The sequence below is a fragment of the Oncorhynchus gorbuscha genome, linkage group LG21, assembly GCF_021184085.1.
Source record: "Oncorhynchus gorbuscha isolate QuinsamMale2020 ecotype Even-year linkage group LG21, OgorEven_v1.0, whole genome shotgun sequence".
NCBI lineage: Eukaryota > Metazoa > Chordata > Actinopteri > Salmoniformes > Salmonidae > Oncorhynchus > Oncorhynchus gorbuscha.
In genome coordinates, this window is record NC_060193.1 from 44929695 (window position 1) to 44952673 (window position 22979).

General features: G+C 44.6%; 1 pseudogene; it reads left to right on the plus strand.

Moving 5' to 3' along the window:
* The window catches only part of LOC124008025, a 96238-nt pseudogene that overhangs the window by 20585 nt on the left and 52674 nt on the right, over positions 1–22979 (plus strand).

Genomic DNA, 22979 nt, shown 5'->3' on the forward strand with positions numbered 1-22979 from the left:
TGCACATGAACCCCAAATGACCCTTTCCCCAGGTCAGGTATCCCACAATGTGAATACACCCTCTTCTGGCGAGGATACATCTAAAAAGACTGTAAATCACCATCACCACAGAGTTGTTGAACCAAAGCAATGTAATGTAATCGGATATCACCTCTCTACACTTGTTTTAGATAAGAGGGAAAAGTAACAGGCAGTAGGACACTGTCTGCAAAACAATCGGCAAGGACAATTTGAACCTTCTGTTACAAAATGTAGCTGTGAATGATACTTTTCTGTTACCTCTGGTGCTACTTAGAAACTGCTTCACAAGTACAAACAGAGACAGCCAGTGTTCACAGTCATTACAGTTCCTGCTTGGCTTCCTTAAATCTAATTCAAGCTTGCACTGAAAAACATTTTGCTCACTCCAATTTTTTAAAACTTCAGAATTAAAAGGCAATGCCAACTCACATAACTGTGCCAATGTCTCCTGCATCTAATGTGTAATAATAACATGTTCACCCACACTGTTTCAGAGGTTTTAAGTGCATGCAGTGTGTAAATTACTGGCCTATGTGATTCTGGACAGTCGTAATTGATCAATTCCTGTCATCAAAAGTGTTTTGTTAGAAAAAAGTCTTTGTATTACGACAATAACACATTTTATTTTTTCTTTCTTTCTTAACAGATTTCGCCACATGTGAGCCCCTCACACAGTTCAGCTGTTCCAATGGAAGGTGCGTTAGTGTGAAATGGCACTGTGACTCAGGTGAGTGGCATTTTTCTGTGAACACTCTCTTTTTACAGTTCAATTTTCTACCTCAGTGGGAAAAACTGCCTGATTTTAAATGGCGCCATTACAACAACCAGTGTACAACCAGAATTGGTTGTAATCTGGTTGTAACAACATAATTTCAACCAGTTTTCCTTACTGGGAAAATGCCATGGGATGGAACTGCACTCTCAAGAAGCAGCTTGCTGGATGATTACATTTCACCTTCTCTGAACCACGCTGTGACTCTCACACTGTTTCTTAATCTCCCTTCTGTCCTCACCCCCTTCCATCCATTCCCCCTCTCTCCGTCCATTCCCGCTCTCTCCGTCCATTCCCCCTCTCCCCATCCATTCCCACTCTCTTCCGTCTGTTCCCCCTCTCTCCGTCCATTCCCCCTCTCTCCGTCCGTTCTCCCTCTCTTCTGTCTGTTCCCCCTCTTTCCGTCTGTTCCCCATCCATTCCCCCTCTCCCGTCCATTCCCTGTTCCCCCTCTCTCCCCCCTCCGTTCCCCCTCTCTCCCGTCCGTTCCGTCCGTTACCTCTCTTCCATCCATTCCCCCTCTCTCCGTCCGTTCCCCCTCTCTTCCGTCTGTTCCCCCTCTCTCCCGTCCATTCCCCCTCTCTCCGTCCATTCCCCCTCTCTCCGTCCGGTCTCCCTCTCCTCCGTCTGTTCCCCCTCTCTTCCGTCTGTTCCCTCTCTTCCATCCATTCCCCCTCTCTCCGTCCGTTCTCCCTCTCTTCCATCCATTCCCCCTCTCTCCGTCCGTTCCCCCTCTCTTCCGTCTGTTCCCCCTCTCTTCCGTCTGTTCTCCCTCTCTTCTGTCTGTTCCCCCTCTTCCGTCTGTTCCCCCTCTCTTCCGTCTGTTCCCCCTCTCTTCCGTCTGTTCCCCCTCTCTTCCATCTGTTCCCCCTCTCTTCCGTCCGTTCCCCCTCTCTTCCGTCCGTTCCCCCTCTCTTTCGTCCGTTCCCCTCTCTTCGATCCGTTCCCCCTCTCTTCCGTCCGTTCCCCCTCTCTTCCGTCCGTTCCCCCTCTCTCCGTCTGTTCCCCCTCTCTCCCGTCTGTTCTCCCTCTCTTCCGTCTGTTCCCCCTCTCTTCCGTCTGTTCCCCCTCTCTTCCGTCTGTTCCCCCTCTCTCCGTCCGTTCTCCCTCTCTTCCGTCTGTTCCCCCTCTCCGTCCGTTCCCCCTCTCTTCCGTCCGTTCCCCCTCTCTTCGGTCCGTTCCCCCTCTCTTCCGTCCGTTCCCCCTCTCTTCCGTCCGTTCCCTCTCTCTCCGTCTGTTCCCCCTCTCTTCCGTCTGTTCCCCCTCTCTTCCGTCTGTTCCCCCTCTCTTCCGTCCGTTCCCCCTCTCTTCCGTCTGTTCCCCCTCTCTCCGTCCGTTCTCCCTCTCTTCCGTCTGTTCCCCCTCTCTCCGTCCGTTCTCCCTCTCTTCCGTCTGTTCCCCCTCTCTCCGTCCGTTCTCCCTCTCTTCCGTCCGTTCTCCCTCTCTCTCCGTCTGTTCCCCCTCTCTTCCGTCCGTTCTCCCTCTCTTCCGTCTGTTCTCCCTCTCTTCCGTCTGTTCCCCCTCTCTTCCGTCTGTTCCCCCTCTCTTCCGTCTGTTCCCCATCTTTTCCCTTCTCCCCCATATCTTCTCATTCTCCCCCTCCTTAACCCCTCCTTTTCCCATCTCCCCATCCTTTCCCCCTCTCCCTTTCCACCTCACCCAGATGATGACTGTGGGGATGGTAGTGACGAGGTGGGTTGTGTCCATGCCTGTTCCAGTGCCCAATTCCAGTGTGCCAGTGGGAAGTGTATCCCTGACCACTGGGTCTGTGACGGGGACGATGACTGTGGGGACAACAGTGATGAGAACACCACCTGCACTGGGACAGGTGAGGGAAAAACACACTCACTTTCCATTATTCTATCTGCCTTACGGCGAATCACACCCTTCGGATTGAAGTCTTAGATCTGTGAAAGTATAGTGTAGTCAGAGGATATGCTCAATATAGTCTTTGAAATGGGGATGCTATTCATCACACTTCAGGGGATGCGGTTAGGAATGTGGGTTTGAGATGCACAGTATCTGTCCTTGTAAAAATAGCCCTTACCCAAGAAAGAAGTACTTTATTTGCTGAAGTGCATAGCCCTACCTGAACTCCGTACTTGTAAATGTATCTTTATCTCTCTGAACCACCGTCTCTCCTATAGCCTCGGTATCAGCTGATGACTGCAGCGGAGAGGAGTTCCATTGCCGGGACGACGGTGGCACCTGTGTCCCCGAGCGCTGGAGGTGTGACGGGGACAAGGACTGCGAGGACGGGAGTGACGAGGCAGACTGTGAAGGCACCAGCAGAATGTGCGACCCACACGCAAAGTTCACCTGTCAAACCTCAGGTACGGCACTGAAGCTACTGTGAAAACACTTTAGGAGAGAAATGCTGCGCACTCTGTGGCTCTGATGCAGTGCATACAGTATCATTAAATACCCATGTTTAGCTGTAGAAAGCTACACTGCTTTCATCAAAGTGTCATCTGGACTGTAGCTACTGTGACCGGCACAAAAAGCTCACCTGTAAAACCTCAGGTACTGTAGCTACCTCTCCAGATGTATTGTGTTCCGTGTGTACTCTGCATACAGGACTGTACACTATGCCCCCAAAATGAACCCGAGCGGCCATGTTTTTTATGTCAACCTCTCAGTTATTACCATAGACATAAATCAAATGAATGTATCTCTGGTTATTACCCTGAAATGGTCTTAATCTGTGTCCTTGGTGTACAGGCACACATTGGGTAAACTGATATAAGCCTACAGGGTTAGAATTCACACACAATGGTGAAGAAAAAGCCAGCGAGCCTTTCATGTCTTTTATGATACCTGCAGGGCGTCTCCACGCTTTATCATGTAGCCATGCCAGTAAAATGGGAATACTTTGGATACTTTATGTGGCCCCTAAAACAGTTCCACATGGTTGTGGTAAATCAAATCGGCCGAGGAGTTGCAGATCTCCCAATGTGAGTTGGTCATATTATTGGGCCAATAGTTACATGGAGTTGATATGAATCATCTGTACGGTGCACTGCGTTATGTATGATTGGTCTTAAAGTGGGGAATTCACACGAGAAAAGCCTCTAGCTTAGTTCACTGATCTCATGCTGTTAAAAGGCTTAACACACATCATTCACTTACCATGCAAAATTCAGTAAAATATCATGAGGAGTTTTAAGATTCACAAAAAGCAGGCCTTAACGGTAACACAGTTGATAATGGCAAGGCTTTTGAGAGGGGAAGCACAGCCTATCCAGCCATGAAGCACAGTGCCAATGGAAGAGACATGCCTTTTTGGCCGGTGAATCTCCTATTTAGAAACATAAAAAGCAATTGGTCCCCCCCCAATTTCGTTTAATTTGATTCAAGACCAAGCGTAGCCTAGCCTCCCCTTAATCTAGGCTGGTTTAAAAGTGTCGCATAGGTGCGTATTTTATCCCGGCCGTTATCTAACTAGCCTATGAGTAAAGGGTTTAAATGGTCTACTGAGAGTGCTTGAATGTATTTTGGAGGTTTTTGCCCTCATGTTTTTCATCATTCACAATTCACATACCTGCATACTTCATTTTGCTTTTTCATCATTCACAATTCACATACCTGCATACTTCATTTAGCTTTTTCATCATTCACAATTCACATACCTGCATACTTCATTTAGCTTTTTCATCATTCACAATTCACATACCTGCATACTTCATTTTGCTTTTTCATTCAGTACCTGATACTTCATTTTGCCATCATTCCATTTACCTGCATACTTCATTTAGCTTTTTCATCATTCACAATTCACATACCTGCATACTTCATTTTGCCATCATTCACAATTCACATACCTGCATACTTCATTTTGCTTTTTCATCATTCAAAATTCACATACCTGCATACTTCATTTTGCTTTTTCAGTTGACTATCCATCACCATTTTCAAAGAGCGCCTCTCGTCCGAACTATTCCACCCTCCTAAAATGCCATATCAACTGCAATTTCTTTTTTGGGGGGGGGGGGGGGGATCTTCTTTGCACATAAACCACAATACAATTGACAGGAGCCAAGTATTTTGTATAGACGTGCGAATGTTACGCTTAAAGACATTTAGGCCTACGTGTGCACACGGTACCCTGGAACGAGAGAAGCGATTTCCGATATCATGACCCGATCCTATTTAGAAATATTGCTGTTGGTTTAAAAAGCAGATACATTGTTTTTTTTGTTTCATTCGCTTAAAAACAAAACGCGCTAGAAAGATTCACCGTCCGTTGGTCTATGGTGAGAACGTACATGACCGAATGCAATGCTATTTCATCTTCCATTTCTGGAGATGTGCAAAAAAGATCTGTAAGATGGTTCCATGATGTTTATAAAACGTTACGTTTGCGAGCAGTGTAACAGTGAGTGGACCCCCCCCCCCCTTCTCTTTGTATTGGATCCTGTGAAAAGTTTGGATGTGCGCAAAACCAGCTGTATTATACGACCTCGGGGAGCAATTATGGTGCCTGTAACTGTATTCAGATGTAGCCTATTTAAAACAGGTTGTTTTGTTTTCATTCAAATTTGATTATGTCCTGTCTTTTTCAGTGCTTATTAATAGCCTAGTGAATTTAATCTAGTTTTTGACTACGTTTGGCATGTCCATGTCCAGACTACAACAGTACGGCTAGCCCCTATCTGTGTGAAATCTATAGAAAATGTGTGAAATGCAAAAATGCTCAAGAGCAGGCTATTTAACGAACTAGGCTATTTTGGATTCCCGCCAGCGCTAAGATTGACCATTGCGTTAGGTTTGTTAAAAAAGACCCCTCAGCGTGGATTCTAAAACAGCTTCATTAGGATGCCCGGTTGGAATCGCAGTATTTTGTCAAACAAAACAAATTAAAGTGAACAGAAAGAACATACCTCCAACAATAGATCAACCCACTGTTGTTTGAATTGAAATAATTGGCAGACTCAGCTCTGATTTGTATTCACTGTGTCTGTCCAGACTAAGCTGACTGCCTTACGCTGAGGCTGACAAAGTATAGCCTTTGAAAATATATAGGAGGCATCCCAAATGGAACCCTATTCCCTATGCAGTGCACTACTTTTAACCAGAGCCATTATGGGCCCTGGTCAAACGAGTCCACCATATAGGGAATAGGGTGCCATTTGGGACAAATGAATAGTCTTTCATTAGGCCTTGTTGCAAGCCACGTAAACAGGATTTATTCCAGGGTTTCCTCATCAATACCACAGATTAAAGCTGAGGTGGGCTGCCTCTCTGCTAGCACCATACACTTTACTTTCTTCTGATGCCTAAAGCGCTTTTATTCCTCAGCTTTTCAGGATTCCTCTGAGACTGTGCTTTTTACCTCGCTGCTTCCAATAATTGCTTCCTATTTCCTGCAATTGTTTCTAAAAGCTTCTATTTCCAGTCACTTTAGAGGCATTTGACCAACTACCTAGAATCAGCAGAATTGCTTCATTTGATGGTATTGACAGTTTAGGTTTAGGTATCACTATGACCATTTTCTCACCAGTTTATACCTGATAGTTTCTGTTCTCTCCAAGAAAATGGACAATCAATTCTTATTTTTGTACTTACGGTTGAAACGTGGGTTTGTTATCATTCACAATATCTCTTATAAGGACTTTTTTTTGTTGCAATTATGTCCCTCGCCTCATCACCTGATCTCTCTCTGTTTCTCCCCTCGCAGGCAAGTGTATCAGTAAGAGCTGGGTGTGTGACGGGGACTATGACTGTGAGGATCTGTCCGATGAGGAAGGCTGTGAGATGTCGCCATGTAAACCTCCCAGATACCCCTGTGCCAACGACACCTCCGTCTGCCTGCCTCCCGAGAGCATCTGCAACGGGAGATACGACTGCTCTGACCACTCTGACGAGGGACACTTCTGTGGTATGACCTTTGTTCCGATCACTTCTAACCAATTCTCTTGGTCCTATTTCTCTCACTGGAGTCAATTCTCTCGGTCCCCACTTCAATGAATTATTAAATATCATTCTATTTTTTTTCACTTCATTCTATATTTTCTTTGTCTTCCTCCTATAGCCCGACCAGCAAATATATGTTGACAGACAGTGTTGAGCTGTTGTAAATCAGCAGCAGTGCTTGCTTTGGCATTGTCCATCTGTCCTCGTATTCCCTGCTGAACTCAGGGAGAAACCCGGAGAGAACAAGCTGTTGAGGCTGGAGAGGATATAACTCTTGCTGACCAAGATCCTTAGTTTTCTCTGGAAACACTCCAAAATCGGCAGGGAAGAGACAGAGGAGACATATTAATAGTGAAGGGGATTAGGGTTTATAACAGAGACAATCCTTTTGTTTGGACCACATGGGCTAGATGATCGTAGCAGTGGGGGTCAGGCTTAGGCAATGGAGTTAGGCCCGATGAACACCTTATGTTCACATGAATGACATGCCCAGGGATTACCACATGACACTTTGTCCATAGAAAGAAAAAAAATGCGAGACAGATATGACAGGACAGTTGTGTTCACTTCCTTGTGGGGTAGTTGAGCCCCTATGTCACGAGTCGACGAGGACGTGCAGTACATCGGTTTCCATCCATCACTACTCCCGGACTTTCCTTCCATACACCTGTCTGTGTTCTCTGAATCAGTCTGCTCACCTCTCATCACCTTTCTTTGTCTTCTTCTCTTGCCATCTCAGCCGATTGCATTTTGGTTAACGGCGGCTGTAGCCACCAGTGTGCAGTGGCTCCTGGGAGGGGCGTGGCGTGCTCCTGCCCGCCGGGGCTCAATCTAAGCCCAGACAACAGGACGTGCCAGATCCTGGACTACTGCTCCAGGCACCTCAAGTGCAGCCAAGTGTGTGAGCAGTACAAAGCAACCGTCAAGTGTTCCTGCTACCCAGGCTGGAGGCTGGAACTAGATGGGGACACCTGCCAGAGTACAGGTAGCTGGTGTTAAGCTCTGTGTGACATGGCTGATAAGTCTTTCCGACACATACCTGCGCTCTGTGGAACTTCCCAAGGACTGCCCATAGAAACGAGAATTCTGATTCTATTTCTGTGTACCTGTGTGTCTCAGTCAGTAGAGCATGGCGCTTGCAACGCCAAGGGTTGTGGGTTTGACCTGCTGGGAGCACCCATAAGTAAAATGTATGCACGCGTGACTGTAAGTCACTTTGGATGAAAAGCGTTTGCTAAATGGCATATATTGTTATATTCTATGGGACAGCCATCCTTACCCTTGTGCCTTAAATCCACATATAAAAAGCAATGTGATAGATTATATTCCTAGACATTCCATTTATATAGTAGTTAAATACCTTTGTAAGAATCAGTACCCATTTGAATATTGGCCATTTATACACATGTGGCTTTATAGGCCTTTTTTTCTCTTCATCAATGTCTCCCAGTTATATAATGTAACATCTGGTAATTGTATTGAATACACTCGTTTTTTCCATCTAAAATGCTACACTGTCGGTTGGAGATGAATCCGCCAAAGGTTTCTGTACTCGTTTTATGGCAAGATGAGCTAAACGAGATAATGTGATAGGAAAATGAAAGATGACTTCATTAATGAAACGACGATCTATTCCATGATTATTGACTTCAATATAACCTCACTCACAAAATAAACTAACACGAGTTGCTATTCTAGCAGACGAACAGCACCGTGTTTTTGTGTATCTGCGTGAGAATCTGCATTAGTATGCAATATTTATGATCAAAAATGTATTTCTTGACTTATTTCTTCTTTCCTTCCTCAGATCCCTTTGAGGCATTCATCATTTTCTCCATCCGCCATGAGATCAGGAGGATCGATCTCCACAGGCGAGACTACAGCCTTCTAGTTCCTGGTTTGAGGAACACGATCGCCTTAGACTTCCACTTCGATCAGAGTCGACTCTACTGGACCGATGTGGTTGAGGATAAGATATACAGGGGGAAGCTGCTAGACTCTGCTGGTAGGAACACATACGAATTTGGTTGGACATTTGTTTTTATTTTTGGTTAAGCTGAGTTGTTGATGTTTAATTGAGGTCACGGGGAAAGTGTTGTATTGGCTATATTTAGCTCTCCTCTCAACTCCACTGAAGACTTCCTAAACCAAGGCCTATTTTACCTGTGTTTCAGCATGTCCTCTTGCCCTCTTATGTGCTAGTGTGTTGGTCCTTTACTGTTATTGGTTCCTTACAGGTGTGACAGGGATTGAAGTGGTGGTCCAACATGGACTGGCTACTCCGGAGGGTCTGGCCGTTGATTGGATAGCAGGGAACCTCTATTGGATCGACAGCAACTTAGATCAGATAGAGGTGGCCAAGCTAAACGGGAATCTCCGGACCACACTGATCGCCGGAGGGATGGAGCACCCACGAGCCATCGCTCTGGATCCTGAGCAGGGGTTAGTTATCTCTGAGTGAGTGAGTGAGTGAGTGAGTGAGTGAGTGAGTGAGTGAGTGAGTGAGTGAGTGAGTGAGTGAGTGAGTACTCTTTAACGAGGATATGCATTTCTTACATAATCTTGTTTTGATATGAATGACCTTAGGGTGAGGTAGACTTGATTCTGATCAATTCCTTAATCCATTTCACATGGATGACTATTCTTATTTGAGTATTTTGTGGTTTAGAATTATTTTCTGGACAGACTGGGATGCCACCTTCCCTCGGATCGAGGCTGCTTCTATGAGCGGAGGAGGACGCCATGTTGTCTTCAGAGACATGGAGATAGGAGCGTGGCCTAATGGTCTTACTCTGGACCTTATGGAGAAGAGGGTTGTGTGGACTGATGCCAGGTGGGTTATATGCCTGTACCTGTCTATATAGGGTCAATTCCCCATCAATTCTATTTCAATTCAGGAAGTCAACTGAAATTCCAATTTAGATGAGGATTTCAGTTGACTTCCTGAATTGGCTGAATTGAGTTGGAATTCACCCCAACCCTGCTGGTAGAATCAAATGATTCTAATAGACAAACATCTATCTTCATCTCAACAGGTCTGATGCCATATTCTCTGCTCTGTACGATGGGACTGGTGTGATAGAGATTCTGAAGGGACATGAGTACCTGTCACATCCCTTCGCTGTCTGTCTCTACGGAGGTAGTGTCTACTGGACTGACTGGAGGACCAACACTCTGGCTAGGGCTAACAAGTGGACAGGGGCCAATGTGACAGTCATCCAGAAAACCAGCGCCCAGCCATTTGACCTTCAGATATACCACCCCAGCAGACAACCACAAGGTAGGCTACGACACTCTCTCAAACATTAAGATCACAAGGTTGAAAAGAGAGCGGATGTTTTGAATTAAAAACAACCTTCTCAGCTGGACAGGTTGAATAGTTTTGTTTACTTAGATCATAATGAATAATTTGTTGTATGGTTGTGTTTTAAATTTGTTGTTACATCTGTGTCTCACAAAATACTTTTCACTTTCTATGTCCAAAGTTCTCTGAGAGATAAGTCCAGTCATTCTGGACGGTTTAGTCTAAATTACACTACAGTGCCTGGAAGTACGATGACGTTGCTAAAGTAGTCAAATATTTAGTAGGAAACAACTTTGCCAGCATTATCATATCGTCAAATTTACTTTAGACATATGGAAAAGTTGTCATTAGCTTGCAAAGTCTGTCAAAAATAGCTATCAATGCTAATGCTAGCTAGCTAAATTCTGTTGGCCTCCCTTCAATCTTAGCTAGCTAGCTAACATTATACAGCATCTAAAGTCAATCTGGCAACTTAAAATGATAACAAAAGATTTCATACTAATTATTTGTCTCCTTTTGAATGTCATTGTATTTCCAAGCCACTGCAATACACTTTGGATGAAATCTTCATCGGCTCTGATTGACGATACATTGAGTAGAATACTTAGGCATCAGTCCAAAAATGAACGTTCAAAACAATATTGTGACTAAACAACTAACCCAAGAATTGGTTCATCAGGCTTCATTTTCTCTGTCTGGACTTTTGGCAGTAGGGTTCATTTACAGGACTCTGCCTTTCACAAATCAAATAAGTTTCCTTCCAAGAGTATCAGAATCTTGTATTAAAATAAACCACACTAGTTGATTATTGAAACCACATTTAGTTGAATATTGAACAACTTCCTGTCCTCTCCCCCTCTCTCGACGATAGCCTCAAATCCCTGCGAGGCGAATGGCGGTCGTGGACCCTGCTCCCATCTATGCCTTATCAACTACAACCGCACCGCATCCTGTGCCTGCCCTCACCTCATGAAGATATCTGCAGACAACTGTTCCTGCTTCAGTGAGTGAAGCTCACCCCTTCATCCGTTTGTCAGTCTGTCCTTACTTCAGTCTCTCCGTCCAGCCATCGCACCATCTATCTATCTTGCCATTCATTCATTCACACAATCCTCCACATTCATACACTATAGTGCATGTCCCTCAAAAGTGAGTCATTTCGAAACACAGCAGGTTTCTACTGTTTTGAGATAAGACCCGCTTGATTCTGAACTTTGAACGCAGGCTACACGAAGCAATGTCAACGTCCAGTTTTCTCTTGTCCTTCAACAGCACTGAAGAGATTCCTTCTGTATGTGAGGCGAACCGAGATCCGTGGCGTGGACATTGACAACCCTTACCTGAACCTGATCACAGCCCTGACGGTCCCAGATATAGATGAGGTCACAGCAGTGGACTATGATGCATCAGCGAGGAACGAATCTACTGGACTGACGTCAAAACACAAACCATCAAACGGTCCTCCATCAAAGGAACCGCAATAGAGACGATCGTATCCGGAGGTAGAGAAAGATGTTCACCTCTGTGTTCTGAAACGTACCGGTTTTCTGACACTTTATGTAACTGAACCAAAATGTTTGTTGTAAAATGTTTTCTCGGACTGTTACACTGTTTTGCGTCCATTTTAAGGTCCTTTTCATAGGTAACCCGTTCTAATTTTCACAGTGCACCTGTCAGGTTGTTGACTCCGTACATGACTTTATTGAAGAGATGAGCGTGACCGTATTGATGTTGTCTTCTGCATATCCTTTGTTTTCCAGGTATCGTTAATGTAAGAGGTCTGGCCCTGGACTGGCTCTCCAGGAACCTGTATTGGATTAGTTCAGAAAGCGACGAGTCACAGATAAACGTGGCGAGGCTAGACGGGTCCCTGAAAACCTCTGTGGTTCACGGGATTGAGAAGCCCAAGTGTCTCACCGTACATCCGTCTAAAGGGTAAGATTCCAGTTTTGTATGTACTTGTATACAGTTCAATGTCTGATATTGATTAGGTATAACAAGTTATAGTCAAATTAATGCTAGTTACATGACATGATAAATGAGGCACTTTTGTGTTGGTGTTTTGTATGCAAAATATTGTTTTCCTATTGAGTTTTTACCTTCCAGGAAAATGTATTGGACAGATGGCAACACAATCAACGTGGCCAACATGGATGGAAGCAATAGCAAGATCATTCAACAGAACCAGAGAGAGCCAGTTGGTAAATGTCACACGCACAGTACAAAACATCCACATTTAGTGGCCAGTACCAGTTGTCTTCTGCCATTGTATATTGCACGACAACAGTAGTGCTACTATCTGGTAACAAACAATATTGCAAGATTGAGTGAGACGATTGGTAGAACAGCAACCCAATAATATGCCCGGTCACAACACTAATCGATGATGTCTCTCCTAGGCCTGTCGATAGACTACACGTCAGACAAGCTGTACTGGATCAGTGGAGGCAACGCCACCGTCAACAGGTGTAGTCTGGACGGTAGTGGTCTGGAAGTGCTGGAGACCATGAAGGAGGAGCTGGTTAAAGTCACGGCTCTAGCTGTTATGGGTGAGTGGCGAGAGCTTAGAGCATGGGCCCGTGTTCATAAAGTGTCTCAAGAGTAAGATGCGCTGGTCTAGGATCAGTTTAGCACGACTACCCTTTTTGTCTTAGAAAGTGCCTGATATAAATATGTTGTGCCCTTCCAGCTCATGAAAGTATTTTCTGCCCAAATTGTATTTTGTTTTGAGTACTAGTCCATTGATTTTTGGGTTTGTTTTTATCTGGAGTAAAAGGGGTTTTTGACAGCGATGAACCTTTGCTGTCTTCTTGCATTCTATTACTTGTCCGTTTCCCCCTTTCTGTTTATGTCTGTCTCTGAAACTATTCTAATTCACGTTTAAAATTGCATCCCGTCTGATAAAATGCCTCATCCAGACAGAACTCTTTAGGGAAGTTTCTCTGGCTTCAGTGGGACTTGTTTAGCCTCTACAGTGATGGGCGACAGAGCTGCCTCCCGCTACACAAACAGAACACAGTAACCAGGCTTTCTGACTTAGTGATGGGAAACCTGGGCTTTCGATCCGTCCGGCTCACCGACTGTCTGTTCCAGGTTTACTTATAGCTGTAGTGGTGATTGTATAATATTGTATTGTATTGTGTTTTAATAGTACAGATCATTGAGGGGGAGTTTCTCTCCGCGCTCTACAAGACAGTTGATCATGATGCTATTAACAGGGTGGAATGATTATTTTTTTCATATCGATTAGATGGTTGTATTCATTTGTTTAATATCGTATTATTTCATATTGTAGTGGTTATTCCCCATGAGTAACCCTACAGGGAGTTAGACAGGGGAGAAACATCATTATTGATGGGCTTCTCGCTCTGGTTTTGTTACGATTCCTTAATTTAGAGTACCTCTCTTATCTGCTTGGGATATTGAAATAGCCTCTGGCATCTTAAAGTGCTATCTATCTATCTACAGTATGGTCTGCCGTAATTCTGTTGGGAACACTGTTTGATTCTGATGTAATTCACCTGCAGAGGGACTGCTGTTTATATTCATCCTACCTGTGCTTTAACCACAGAGAGACATGTTTAAAAAACATTTTTTTATCTCTGCGGTTTCAACACGCCGTCTCTTTGTATGCTCTCCAATCCTTCCCGTCGTTCGAGGAGATTATGTTCTTTGTTGATAGCTGTAGTCCAGCAGGCCAAAAGCCGAGAATGGTCTGGCGTAAGCCCACTGTACTGTAGCCCATTCAAGTCTGCAAACAGATTCCAAAAAAAAAAAAGAAGGAAGAGAAAGTTCCCTGTCTACAGGCACAGGATTGGTCTTGCTTCAGAGGTTTTCTGACCGCTGAGCCGCTGTCCTACGTCCTTTGTGCCGGGCTGACTGTACCTCAGCGTTGCCTGTTTGCTGGAGCTGGGCTCATGCATAAACATTTTTTCATTTTTTTCCTGGTCAAGGGTGCAAGTACAGTACACGGGCTTATATTAGAAGAAGAAAATATGTCACATGGCCCAGTTCCTCTATTTCCTCCCTGGGACCCGTGCCCCTAAGATTTATGGGTAGCGGAATAAACTTAAGATCCTGTCTCTCTGTCTCGTATCACCCGATTCTCAGAGGAAGAAATCTGAAAGTCCTCCTTTACACAGCTCCCTCCTTGGCCCTTCTTTTACGAGCGTCCCAGGAGTCCGCCTCGGCCTACTGTATTCATCAGCGAGGGAATACTCTACAGTGAGAGCTATACATACCTTAGGAATAACACAGTATTATACCGTTCCTAGAATGTATTCAATTCAGTGACAGTTCCTAGGAAAGCGATCATTCAACGTGTTATTTGGGTCCAGTGATATTTGTCGTGCTTTGCGAACATGCTGTATAGTCTACTATCGATGAACAAATGGGGCCGTTAGCGTTTGATTTGAAGGGTCACTCGCAGAAACGGCATAGAACCACTATTGCTACTGCACAGTGTTCATGACCCTTTGAATAGCTCTGATTTATCAATATACTTGTCAATTCAGTCATGAACAATCATTGATTTTTCTGTCTTCAGGTGCCAAGCTGTGGTGGGCTGATGACAGCTTGGCCCAGTTGGGGACCGTCAGTAAGAGAGGTGGGCTGGACATGGTGGTTTTACGCAACAAGACCACGGGGATTGTTCACATGAAGGTGTATGACGAGGACAGCCAGACAGGTAAGGAGTATGACTGCTAACTCAATGCTTTCACTCAGACGATGTCCGACCTCCTTTTAAAGCTTTGTTGAAGGTTTTTGACTTGAAATTACTAAGTGTTTTTGATCCTCTCTTGAGAATGCACCGACATTTTCTTTTAATCCAATTGGCCCAAAAATAATGGTTCTTCATTGAGACACAGCTTTATTGAAATAAGGATTCCGCGTAGCAGTTTTGTGAGTCATTGGCAGTATCATCCATTTCATTGACATGTCCAATATCAGGATTGCTCTCAATCTCTGTTAGTATTAAAAATGGCAATTAAGGTGTCTTAAATCAATTTGTAAGTCGCTCTGGATAGGAGCGTCTGCTAAATGACTTAAATGTAAATGTAAATGTTAAAAATATAAATCTTTCAACTTCCTCCTCAAACTTCCTCTGACCGATTAGCTACTTCATTTATCTTTTTGACACCGACCACATGGGAGTATGGCCATGTCTCATTAGTCTTCTCTCTCTCTCTCTCTCTCTCTCTCTCTCTCTCTCTCTCTCTCTCTCTCTCTCTCTCTCTCTCTCTCTCTCTCTCTCTCTCTCTCTCTCTCTCTCTCTCTCTTTCTGTCTGTCTCGCTCTCGTCTCTCTCTCTCTCTCTCTCTCTTTCTGTCTGTCTCTCGCTCTCGTCCTCTCTCTGTCGGTCTCTCTCTCGTCCTCTCTCTGTCGCTTTCTGTCTGTCTCGCTCTCGTCCTCTCTCTCTCACACACTGGAAGTGCTCATGCTTCCGTGGAACTACTGTAATCTCATGAAAATAACCGGAACGTAATGCAATGCAGATGTACTCTGCCCCCCCCCACAATGCTCAGTTAAATAATACGCATGCTGTCCTACTGTGTCATCACTGTGTTGCTTCCTGAATGAATACACAAGCATATACAATGACCATACCTAGGTGTTAAATGTACAGTGTAATGTTCCACTGCTGTGCAGGGAGGAATCTCTGTCAGGACGACAATGGTGGCTGCTCTCAGCTCTGCTTCCCAACATCAGAGAGCACACGGAGTTGTTCCTGTGCCGTGGGCTACAACCTCCACTCCGATCGCATGTCATGTGAAGGTACTGTACCCGCTTCTCGTGGGAGTACACTGAACAGGGAACACAACATATGAAAACCGAATCTGGTTTTGACATCTGGCGTTGTCTATGAGCGTTGCCTTTTTGTGTTTGAAGGACTAGGGTCTTTCCTGATGTGATGTGAAGGTTAGAATCACATTTTTACATGTACAGTAAATGCCATATAGTTGATTGGGTTGGCTTTGTGTTTGAACCTGAAGGCATAGGGTCTTTCCTGATGTACTCAGTTCATGAGGGCATCAGGGGGATATCCCTGGATCCCAGTGATAGCAGTGAAGCCTTGATGCCGGTGACCGGCTCAGTGATGGCTGTGGGGATTGACTTCCATGCTGGTGAGTGTATTGTTTTTTTTTTTGTGATTATTTGGACTATTCTTCATGCTTCGGATTGCAAATGAATCATTATCATTTCAATGTTTTAATTGTTATTTTTAATTATAGTTTGTAGAAAACAAATGAACGGAAGAACATGAATCCTTTTCAATTAATTTATTTTCCTAATAGGAAATGACACGTTATATTGGACAGACATGGGCTTGAACAGAATATCCAGAGCCAAGCGAGATCAGACGTGGAGAGAGGACATTGTCACTAGTGGTATCGGCCGCGTGGAGGGGATTGCAGTGGACTGGATTGCAGGTAAGTAGCCGAGCTCTCAAAGTTAACCTGTACTTAAGAGAATACAATGTCAAGTGCAAAGGAGGACATACAAGTACAGTTGTGGTCAAATACAGCGCCTCCGGAAAGTATTCAGACCCCTTGACTTTTTACACATCTTTTGTTAAGTTACGGCCTTATTCTAAAATGGATTAAATTGTTTTCCCCCTCATCAATCTACACACAATACCCCCATAACGACAAAGCCAAAACAGGATTTAGATATTTTTGCTAATGTATTGAAAATAAACAACTGAAATATTACATTTACATAAGTATTCAGACCCTTTACTCACTCACTCTTCTAGGGTATGACTCTACAATCTTGGCACACCTGTATTTGGGGAGTTTATCCCATTATTCTCTGCATATCCTCTCAAGCTCTGTCAGGTTGGATGGGGAGCGTCGCAGCACAGCTATTTTCAGGTCTCTCCAGAGATGTTCGATTGGGTTCAGGTCCGGGCTCTGGCTGGGCCACTCAAGTACATTCAGAGACTTGTCCCTAAGCTATTCCTGCATTGTCTTGGCTGTGTGCTTAGAGTCATTTTCTTGTTGGAAGGTGAACCTTCACCCCGGTCTGGGGTCGTGAGCTCTGTGGAGCATGTTGTCATCAAGGATCTCTCTGTACTTTTCCCCGTTCATCTTTGCCTCGATCCTTACTAGTCTCCCAGTCCCTACTGCTGAAAAACGTCCTCACATCATGATGCTACCACCACCATTCTTCACCGTAGGGATGGTACCAGGTTTCCTCCAGATGTCACGCTTGGCATTAATGCAAAGAGTTCAATCATGGTTTCATCAAACCAGAGAATCTTGTTTCTCATGGTTTAAGAGGCTTTAGGTGCCTGTTGGCAAACTCCAAGTGGGCTGTCATGTGCCTTTTACTGAGGAGTGGCTTCGGTCTGGTCAGTCTACCATAAAGCCCTGATTGGTGGAGTGCTGCAGAGATGGTTGTCCTTCTGGAACTCTAGAGCTCACCTCCCTGACCAAGGCCCTTCTCCAGATTGCTCAGTTTGGCTGGGCGGCCAGCTCTAGGAAGAGTCTTGGGGGTTCCAAGAATTGTGTTCTTGGGGAACTTCAATGCTTTAGATTTTTTTTGGTACCCTTCCCCATATCTGCGCCTCAACACAATCCTGTCTCGGAGCTGTAAGGACAATTTCTTCGACCTCATGGCTGGGTTTTTTCTCTGACATGGTGTCAACTGTAGGACCTTATATAGACAGGTGTGTGCCTTTCCAAATCATGTCCAATCAATTGATTTTACCACAGGTGGACTCCAATCAAGAAACATCTCAAGGATGATTCATGGAAACAGGATGCACCTGAGCTCAATTTCTCATAGCAAAGGGTCTGAAGACTTTAGACTTTTAGATTTTAAAAAATTTAATCAGCAAAAATGTCTAAAACCTGTTTTTGCTTTGTCACTATGGGGTATTATATGCAGATTATTCAGGATTGTTTTTGTCCATTTTAGAATAATGCTGTAAAGTAACAAAATGTGGAAAAGGTAAAGGGATCCGAATACTTTCTGAAGGCACCCATGCACGATTCACTATTTCTTCTAAAATAAGTTAAAAAAAATATATATATATATATAAAAAAAGTTTTTCACACATGTATTTGTTTGATTTACAACCGCACAGGACCAAGAAAAAAATATCAAAATTATATTTTTCGCTTCAAAGTATAAAACAAATTGCCTGAACTAAATTATACAGAATTTAAATTAATTTGGTTGGAGGCAGGTGATTCTCTTTTACAGTGCATCATCTTACTGGTAAAAATAGCAGTTCAACCATAAAACAAAGAGAAAACAGAACATTCTGCTCCACTGCGCTTCATTGTAAAGTGCAAGTGTGCCAATATATTTGACTGCAACTGTAGGACACACAGAGAGACGAGCCATAGGACATACTTCTCAAGTAAGACATACATCAAATCTAATGAATTGACTGACTTGTAATGCAATGGTTGAACACTGTACAAAGTCATGTTTGGGTTGTTTACTAGGTAATATCTATTGGACGGACCATGGCTTCAACATCATCGAGGTTGCTCGACTCAGTGGCTTGTACCGAGCCGTGGTGATAGCTGAAGGACTTGACCAGCCCAAAGCCATTGCTGTGCACCCGGTGAAAGGGTGTGTACAGTTTTTCATTTCAGTCAACACTTTGAAGTCCACCTGCTTGGTATGTAAATGAACACATCCTAGCTACATAACGTATTCCCTAGAAATGACCACCAAATAACCAATGTTTTAATTCAATTTGATAGCCAATGAACGTCATAAACCGATCTTTGCAAGGTTATCTAGTAGAATTATATAATTACAGTGCTGTTAGAAAGTATTTATACCCCTTGATATTTCCACATTGTGTCAGAATCCAAGGGACTGTCAACTCAGGTCTACTGGCCGTCTCTCTCTCGGGGGTAAACCCTTGTGTCCCCTCGCATACTGGCCTTTTCTACAAAGTCTTTTCTGCTGGTTACTTTAATTATATTTTAATACTATAGAATTTGTATGCATTCACAAATGTCGACTGCACGATCATTTTGAGGTTTTATGTCATGTTTTATTTTATGCGTCCGTCTCAACAGTATTTCTATCTCAGCTCTGTGGAAAGTGTTTTCAAATCTCAGGCTCTTGGATATATTTCCATCTCAAGCGAACTCATGGATAGACTAACCTGTTCCCCCCCCCACACATTGACTCTGTACCCCCTTGTATATAGCCTCCACATTGACTCTGTACTGGTACCCCTGTATATAGCCTCCACATTGACTCTGTACCGGTACCCCCTGTATATAGCCTCCACATTGACTCTGTACTGGTACCCCTGTATATAGCCTCCACATTGACTCTGTACCGGTATCCCCTGTATATAGCCTCCACATTGACTCTGTACCGGTACCCCCTGTATATAGCCTCCACATTGACTCTGTACCGGTACCCCCTGTATATAGCCTCCACATTGACTCTGTACGAGTACCCCCTGTATATAGCCTCCACATTGACTCTGTACCGGTACCCCCTGTATATAGCCTCCACATTGACTCTGTACTGGTACCCCCTGTATATAGCCTCCACATTGACTCTGTACCGGTACCCCCTGTATATAGCCTCCACATTGACTCTGTACCCCCTTGTATATAGCCTCCACATTGACTCTGTACCGGTACCCCCTGTATATAGCCTCCGCATTGACTCTGTACCGGTACCCCCTGTATATAGCCTTCGCATTGACTCTGTACCGGTATCCCCTGTATAAAGCCTCCACATTGACTTTGTACTGGTATCCCCTGTATAAAGCCTCCACATTGACTCTGTACCGGTACCCCCTGTATATAGCCTCCACATTGACTCTGTACCAGTATCCCCTGTATAAAGCCTCCACATTGACTCTGTACCGGTACCCCCTGTATAAAGCCTCCACATTGACTCTGTACTGGTATCCCCTGTATAAAGCCTCCACATTGACTCTGTACTGGTATCCCCTGTATATAGCCTCCACATTGACTCTGTACCCCCTTGTATATAGCCTCCACATTGACTCTGTACCGGTACCCCCTGTATATAGCCTCCACATTGACTCTGTACCGGTACCCCCTGTATATAGCCTCCACATTGACTCTGTACCGATACCCCCTGTATATAGCCTCCACATTGACTCTGTACCGGTACCCCCTGTATATAGCCACCACATTGACTCTGTACCAGTACCCCCTGTATATAGCCTCCACATTGACTCTGTACCCCCTTGTATATAGCCTCCACATTGACTCTGTACCGGTACCCCCTGTATATAGCCTCCACATTGACTCTGTACCGGTACCCCCTGTATATAGCCTCCACATTGACTCTGTACCGGTACCCCCTGTATATAGCCTCCACATTGACTCTGTACCGGTACCCCCTGTATATAGCCTCCACATTGACTCTGTACCAGTACCCCCTGTATATAGCCTCCACATTGACTCTGTACCCCCTTGTATATAGCCTCCACATTGACTCTGTACCGGTACCCCCTGTATATAGCCTCCACATTGACTCTGTACCGGTACCCCCTGTATATAGCCTCCACATTGACTCTGTACCGGTACCCCCTGTATATAGCCTCCACATTGACTCTGTACCGGTACCCCCTGTATATAGCCTCCACATTGACTCTGTACCGGTACCCCCTGTATATAGCCTCCACATTGACTCTGTACCAGTACCCCCTGTATATAGCCTCCACATTGACTCTGTACCGGTACCCCCTGTATATAGCCTCCACATTGACTCTGTACCGGTACCCCCTGTATATAGCCTCCACATTGACTCTGTACCCCCTTGTATATAGCCTCCACATTGACTCTGTACCGGTACCCCCTGTATATAGCCTCCACATTGACTCTGTACCGGTACCCCCTGTATATAGCCTCCACATTGACTCTGTACCGGTACCCCCTGTATATAGCCTCCACATTGACTCTGTACTGGTACCCCCTGTATATAGCCTCCACATTGACTCTGTACCGGTACCCCCTGTATATAGCCTCCACATTGACTCTGTACCAGTACCCCCTGTATATAGCCTCCACATTGACTCTGTACCGGTACCCCCTGTATATAGCCTCCACATTGACTCTGTACCCCCTGTATATAGCCTCCACATTGACTCTGTACCCCCTTGTATATAGCCTCCACATTGACTCTGTACCGGTACCCCCTGTATATAGCCTCCACATTGACTCTGTACCGGTACCCCCTGTATATAGCCTCCACATTGACTCTGTACCGGTACCCCCTGTATATAGCCTCCACATTGACTCTGTACCGGTACCCCCTGTATATAGCCTCCACAATGACTCTGTACCGGTACCCCCTGTATATAGCCTCCACATTGACACTGTACTGGTACCCCCTGTATATAGCCTCCACATTGACTCTGTACCAGTACCCCCTGTATATAGCCTCCACATTGACTCTGTACCGGTACCCCCTGTATATAGCCTCCGCATTGACTCTGTACCGGTATCCCCTGTATAAAGCCTCCACATTGACTCTGTACCGGTATCCCCTGTATATAGCCTCCACATTGACTCTGTACCCCCTTGTATATAGCCTCCACATTGACTCTGTACCGGTACCCCCTGTATATAGCCTCCGCATTGACTCTGTACCGGTATCCCCTGTATAAAGCCTCCACATTGACTCTGTACCGGTATCCCCTGTATATAGCCTCCACATTGACTCTGTACCCCCCTGTATATAGCCTCCACATTGACTCTGTACCCCCCTGTATATAGCCTCCACATTGACTCTGTACTGGTATCCCCTGTATAAAGCCTCCACATTGACTCTGTACTGGTACCCCCTGTATATAGCCTCCACATTGACTCTGTACCGGTACCCCCTGTATATAGCCTCCACATTGACTCTGTACCGGTACCCCCTGTATATAGCCTCCACATTGACTCTGTACCGGTACCCCCTGTATACAGCCTCCACATTGACTCTGTACCGGTACCCCCTGTATATAGCCTCCACATTGACTCTGTACCGGTACCCCCTGTATACAGCCTCCACATTGACTCTGTACCGGTACCCCCTGTATATAGCCTCCACATTGACTCTGTACCGGTACCCCCTGTATATCCTCACTACTATTATTTTACTGGTGCTCTTTAACTATTTCTTATTTTTTACATAACATTAATTTTTGTTAAACCTGCATTGTTGGTTAAGGGCTTGAATGTAAGCAGTTTACCTGTTGTATTGAGCGCATGTAACAAATAGAATTTGACTTGAGAGTACTTATAATGTAAATATATTGATTTCACCTTCCTACAGCAGAGCTATTTGAAAGCCACTGATATCAATAGATTTCAGAACACGCTTTATAAGATACTAGCCTACTCCTGTGCCCCAAACAAAACCAAAGGTGCTATGATTGTACTTAAGAGGAATATTATTCTACTTCATATCTTAATATGAAGGTGGGGGTCTCTGGGGGAGACACTGATAGACAGACTTGTTATACCTTTGTTACTATTAATGGCACTACATTATGTTTGTCCTCGATGTTTGTACCAAATGCTTTTGATAAATAATTTTTGGAAGACCTGAAGCTTAACTTGTTAGACTTCCCAGACTCAGTGACCATCCTGATTAGAATTCAGGTGATTGGGATCTGGAAAGTGAGCTGCGTTCAGGGGATTTACGTGTTTGAGAGTGTGAGTTGGGCGCAGACGTTACTCTTGGGGGAGATTTTAACTTGACTCTAGATCCTACAATTAATACCACCAGTGATATCCTCTTGGCATTCCGGGCACCTTGGAATTAAATTCAGTATTTTTTAGATGACTTGAACATTGTGGATGCCTGGCGCCTAACAAATCCTAGTACTGGAGATTATCTTATTTTCTACCTCATCATCAGACTTTCTCACAAATTGATTGTCTTCACCTCCCCTGTTTCTCTGAAATGTACATCTCATGCAGAGATTTGAACTATGCTGCTATCTGACCATTCTCCA